Genomic DNA, 6,000 nt, shown 5'->3' on the forward strand with positions numbered 1-6,000 from the left:
GGATTGAGAGAGGAATGTGTGTGGAGGAAGCTTTCAGATCTCCTAGATCTGTCAATGTAAAAAGACCTACTGCAAGGCATATAGTAGTAAAAATGGCAAAAATGAATGACAAAGAAAGAATACTCAGGGCAGCAAGGCAGAGGAAAATAATGTACAAAGGAACCCCTATCAGACTTTCAGCAGATTTCTCTACAGAAACCTTACAAGCTAGGAGAGATTGGAGTGACATATTCAAAATTTTAAAGGATAAAAATCTTCAGCCAAGAACACTCTATCCAGCAAAGATATCCTTCAGATATGAGGGAGAAATTAAATCTTTTCAGGCAAACAAAAGCTAAGTGATTTCAGTCACAGACCTCCACTACAAGAAATCCTCAAGAAGGCTCTCATACCTGAAATAAGAAAAAAAGGGAGAAAGGGGGTCACAAAACATAGAGTATGGAGACAGATAGAATCAGAATAGGATAGCAAATATTCAACTATAGCATTAGGATAAAGGGAAGTAAATCACCAAAGCAAAGACAATCTTATCACTCTAACTACAAACTCACAACACAAGTTGGAAAAAGAGATGAAAATAATAATTTAGGAGAGGAGGAGGAAAGGGACTGAAACAGTCTAGGCTAAGGAAGTAAGAGAACAGCAGAAAATGGACTATGTTATACATGAGATTCTGAATACAAACTTCAGAGTAGCCAATAAACTAAAAAACAGAACAGAGACACAAAACATAAATAAGGAAAAATCTAAGAAACCCAGCATAAGAAATTGCAGAAGTCAATGGGTAGGCTAAAACACACAGGATGAGAAACAAAGGAAACACAGGAAAACTGGAAAATGAGCAACAGAATGACAGCATTAAACCCTCATGCATCAATACTCACCCTCAATGTAAACGAATTGAACTCTCCAATAAAAAGACACAGAGTGGCAAAATGGATTAAAGAACAAGATCCAACAATTTGTTGCCTCCAGGAAACACACCTCAGCTCCAAGGACAAACACAGGCTCAGAGTGAAGGGGTCGAAGACAATACTCCAAGCTAATAGCAAACAAAAGAAAGGAGGTGTTGCAATACTTATATCAGACAAACAGACTTCAAGATAAGGCAGGTAAAAAGAGACATAGAGGGCCAATATATAATGTCCAAAGGGACACTTCATCAAGAAGAAATAATGCTTATAAATATCTATGCACCCAACACAGGAGCACCAAAGTTCATAAAGCAACTATTAACAAACCTAAAAGAAGATATCAAAAATAACACAATAATAGTAGGGGACTTCAACACCCCACTCACGTCAATGGACAGATCATCCAGACAGAAAATCAACAAAGAAACAGTGGAGCTAAACGAAAAGCTAAAACAGTTGGACCTAATAGACATATATAGAACACTCCATCCAAAAACAGCAGAATACACGTTCTTCTCAAGTGTGCATGGAACATTCTCAAGGATAGACCATATGTTAGGAAACAAGGCAAGCCTTTACAAATTTAAAAAAATTGAAATAATAACAAGCATCTTTTCTGATCATAATGCCATAAAGCTAGAAATTAATTACAAGAAAAAAGCTGAGAAAGGCACAAGGATGTGGAGACTAAACAATATGGTATTGAATAAGCAATGGATCATTGAAGAAATTAAAGAAGAAATCAAAAAATACCTGGAGACAAATGAAAATGGTAACATGCCATACCAACTCATATGGGATGCAGGAAAAGCTGTATTAAGAGGTAAAGTCATTGCAACACAGACGCATCTTAACAAACAAGAAAAATCCAAAATCAGCAATCTTAAACTACACCTAACTGAATTAGAGAAAGAAGAACAAACAAAGCCCAAAGTCAGCAGAAGGAGAGAAATAATACAAATCAGAGCAGAAATAAATGCTATTGAAACAAAAAAGGTGGTAGAAAGGATCAACGAAACAAAGAGCTGGTTTTTTGAGAAGATAAATAAAATTGACAAACCCCTAGCCAGACTTAAAAAGACAAAAAGAGAGAAAGCTCAAATAAACAAAATCAGAAATGAAAGAGGAGAAATAACAACAGACTCTGCAGAAATACAACAGATTATAAGAGAATACTATGAAAAACTATATGCCAGCAAAATGGATAACCTAGAGGAAATGGATAAATTCTTGGACTCCTACAATCTCCCAAAGCTCACTCAAGAAGAAGCAGACAATTTGAACAGACAAATCACAAGGAAAGAGATTGAAACAGCCATCAAAAGCATCCCAAAGAATAAAACCCCAGGACCAGATGGCTTTCCTGGGTAATTCTACCAAACTTTCAGAGAAGATTTAATACCTATCCTTTTCAAGCTATTCCAAAAAATTAGGGAGGATGGAACACTTCCTAACACATTCTACGAGGCCAACGTCACGCTGATACCAAAACATGACAAGGACAGCACGAAAAAGAACTACAGGCCAATATCGCTGATGAACATAGATGCAACAATTCTCAACAAAATTTTGGCAACCCAAATACAGCAATTCATCAAAAGGATCATACATCATGATCAAGTGGGATTCATACCAGGGACACAGGGATGGTTCAACATGGGCAAATCAATCAACGTGATACACCACATCAATAAACTGAGGAATAAAAACCACATGGTCATCTCAGTAGATGCAGAGAAAGCATTTGACAAGATCCAACAGCCATTTATGATAAAAACTCTGAACAAAATGGAGATAGAAGGGAACTACCTCAACATAATAAAGGCCATATATGACAAACCCACAGCCAACATCATATTCAATGGGCAAAAACTGAGCGCTATCCCCCTGAGAACAGGAACGAGACAAGGATGCCCTCTATCACCACTCTTATTCAACATAGTACTGGAGGTCCTGGCCAGAGCAATCAGGCAAGAAAAAGGAATAAAAGGAATCCAAATAGGGAGGGAAGAAGTGAAACTCTCATTGTTTGCAGATGACATGATCTTATATATAGAAAACCCCAAAGAATCCATTGGAAAACTTTTAGAAGTAATCAACAATTACAGCAAAGTTTCAGGGTATAAAATCAATTTACATAAATCAGTAGCATTTCCATACTCTAATAACGAACTAACAGAAAAAGAACTCAAGAACACAATACCATTCACAATCGCAACAAAAAGCATAAAATACCTCGGGGTGAATTTAACTAAGTGAAAGACCTATACAATGAAAATTACAAGGCTTTTCTGAAAGAAATGGATGATGACATAAAAAGATGGAAAGACATTCCATGCACATGGATTGGAAGAATAAACATAGTTAAAATGTCCATTCTACCTAAAGCAATCTACAGAGTCAACGCTATCCCAATCAGAATCCCAATGACATTCTTTACAGAAATTGAACAAAGAATCCTAAAATTCATATGGGGCAACAAAAGACCCGGAATTGCTAAAGCAATCCTGAGAAAAAAGAACACAGCTGGAGGCATCACAATCCCTGACTTCAAAACATACTACAAAGCTACAGTAATCAAAACAGCATGGTACTGGTACAAAAACAGGTGCACTGATCAATGGAACAGAATTGAAAGCCCAGAAATAAAACCACACATCTATGGACAGCTAATCTTCGACAAAGGAGCTGAGGGCCTACAATGGAGAAAAGAAAGTCTTTTCAACAAATGGTGCTGGGAAAACTGGAAAGCCACATGTAAAAGCATGAAAATTGACTATTCTTTTTCACCATTCATCAAAATAAACTCAAAATGGATCAAAGACCTAAAGCTTTGACCTGAAACCATAAGCCTTCGAAAAGAAAATGTAGGCAGTACACTCTTTGACATCAGTATTAAAAGGATCTTTTCGGATACCATGTCTTCTCAGACAAGGGAAACAATAGAAAGAATAAACAAATGGGACTTCATCAGACCAAAGAGCTTCTTCAAGGCAAGGGAAAACAGGATTGAAACAAAAAAACAACCCACTAACTGGGAAAAAATATTTGCAAGTAATACATCTGACAAAGGCTTAATATCCATAATATATAAAGAACTCACACAACTCAACAACAAAAAATTAAACAACCAGATCAAAAAATGGGCAGGAGACATGAACAGACATTTCTCCAAAGAAGATATACGGATGGCCAATAGGCACATGAAAAGATGTTCATCATCGCTGATCATCAGGGAAATGCAAATCAAAACTACACTAAGCTATCACCTTACACCCATTAGAACGACAAAAATAACTAAAACAAATAGTAACAAATGTTGGAGAGGTTGTGGAGAAAAAGGAACCCTCATACACTGCTGGTGGGAATGCAAACTGGTGCAGCCACTATGGAAAACAGTATGGAGAGTCCTCAAAAAATTAAAAATAGAACTACCATATGATCCAGCTATTCCACCACTGGGTATCTATCCACAGAGCTTCAAGTCATCAATTCCAAAAGTCTTATGCACCTCAATGTTTATTGCAGCATCATTTACAATAGCCAAGACATGGAAGCAATCTAAGTGCCCATCAACAGATGATTGGATAAAGAAGATGTAGGGGGCTGGCCCTGTGGCCGAGTGGTTACGTTCGTGCACTCTGCTGCAGGCGGCCCAGTGTTTCATTGGTTCGAATCCTGGGTGTGGACATGGCACTTCTCATCAAGCCACGCTGAGGTGGCGTCCCACATGCCACAACTAGAAGGACCCACAACGAAGAATATACAACTATGTACCGGGGGGCTTTGGGGAGAAAAAGGAAAAAAATAAAATCTTTAAAAGAAAAAGATGTGGTATGTATATACAATGGAATACTACTAAGCCATAAAAAAGAACAAAATCGTCCTGTTTGCAACAACATGGGTGGACCTTGAGGGAATTAGGTTAAGTGAAATAAGCCAGATAGAGAAGGACAATCTCTGTATGACTCCACTCATATGAGGAATTTAAACCTGTGGACAAAGAGAACAGATTAGTGGCTACCAGGGGAAAGGGGGGGGGGGGTGAGGGGTGAGCACAAAGGGTGAAGTGTTGCACCTACAACACAACTGACAGACAATAACATACAACTGAAATTTCACAAGATTGTAACCTGTCATTAACTCAATAAAAAATTTTTTAAAAAATGGAAATAATTGTTAACAACCTTACCACAAAGAAAGCTCCAGGCCCAAGCACTTTTACTGTAAATCTTATCAACCATTTACAGAAGAAATAATACCAAACTTACAAAAAGTCTTTCAGAAATTGATACCGAGGGGCCGGCCCGGTGGCGCAGCGGTTAAGTTCGCACGTTCCGCTTCTCGGCGGCCCGGGGTTCGCTGGTTCGGATCCCGGGTGCGGACATGGCACTGCTTGGCAGCCATGCTGTGGTAGGCGTCCCACGTATAAACTAGAGGAAGATGGGCACGGATGTTAGCTCAGAGCCAGGCTTCCTCAGCAAAAAGAGGAGGACTGGCAGTAGTTAGCTGAGGGCTAATCTTCCTCCAAAAAAAAAAACAAAAACAAAAACAAAAACAAAAAAAAAAGAAATTGATACCGAAACTTTTAATCTCATGTTCGTGTGCCCATTCACAGTAAGCCAATCCCTGAGACACAGGTGCTTGGAGATTTAGAAAGGTTTATTAGAACTAACCAAAACAAGAAGGTGGGAGGACAGGTTCTCTCAAATCCACTTTAACAAGAGAGGAGAGGAGGGGGTTTTACAGAGCTAAGGCGCTTGGCAGGAGAAGTTTCAGAGAAACAAAGGGGAAATTTGTGTTTCTTTCACTCCCAATAAGCCGCCAGGCAATCTGCCTTCTGGGCCCTCAGCAGCAGCTGGGGGCTGGTTGTCTGATGATCCCTGAAGGCATTCTTTTTCTCCTGTAAAACAAGCTCATAAATCCTTGTGACCCTTGAGTCACCCCTCAGGTTAAACAGGAAAACAGCGAATTGACAAGATTAACTTCTTTTCATAACAAGGTCAAAAGGTAAACTTATTGAATATTTACAATAACCCTCAGGTACCCGGCTTCAAAAGTAGAGGAGGAGGTAACACGGGATATT

General features: G+C 38.7%; 1 protein-coding gene across 1 annotated transcript in view; it reads right to left on the reverse strand.

The window, feature by feature from the left end:
* Positions 1 to 5,493, reverse strand: part of LOC106846160 (collagen alpha-2(I) chain-like) — a 75,634-nt gene extending 70,141 nt beyond the window's left edge. The window contains exon 1 of the mRNA XM_070484704.1: positions 5,186 to 5,493. The gene's annotated coding sequence lies outside the window, so the exon portion shown is untranslated. The remainder of the gene's footprint in view (positions 1 to 5,185) is intronic.
* Positions 5,494 to 6,000: the final 507 nt, after the last annotated feature.

This window comes from Equus asinus, chromosome 14 (genome assembly GCF_041296235.1).
Source record: "Equus asinus isolate D_3611 breed Donkey chromosome 14, EquAss-T2T_v2, whole genome shotgun sequence".
Taxonomy (NCBI): Eukaryota; Metazoa; Chordata; class Mammalia; order Perissodactyla; family Equidae; genus Equus; species Equus asinus.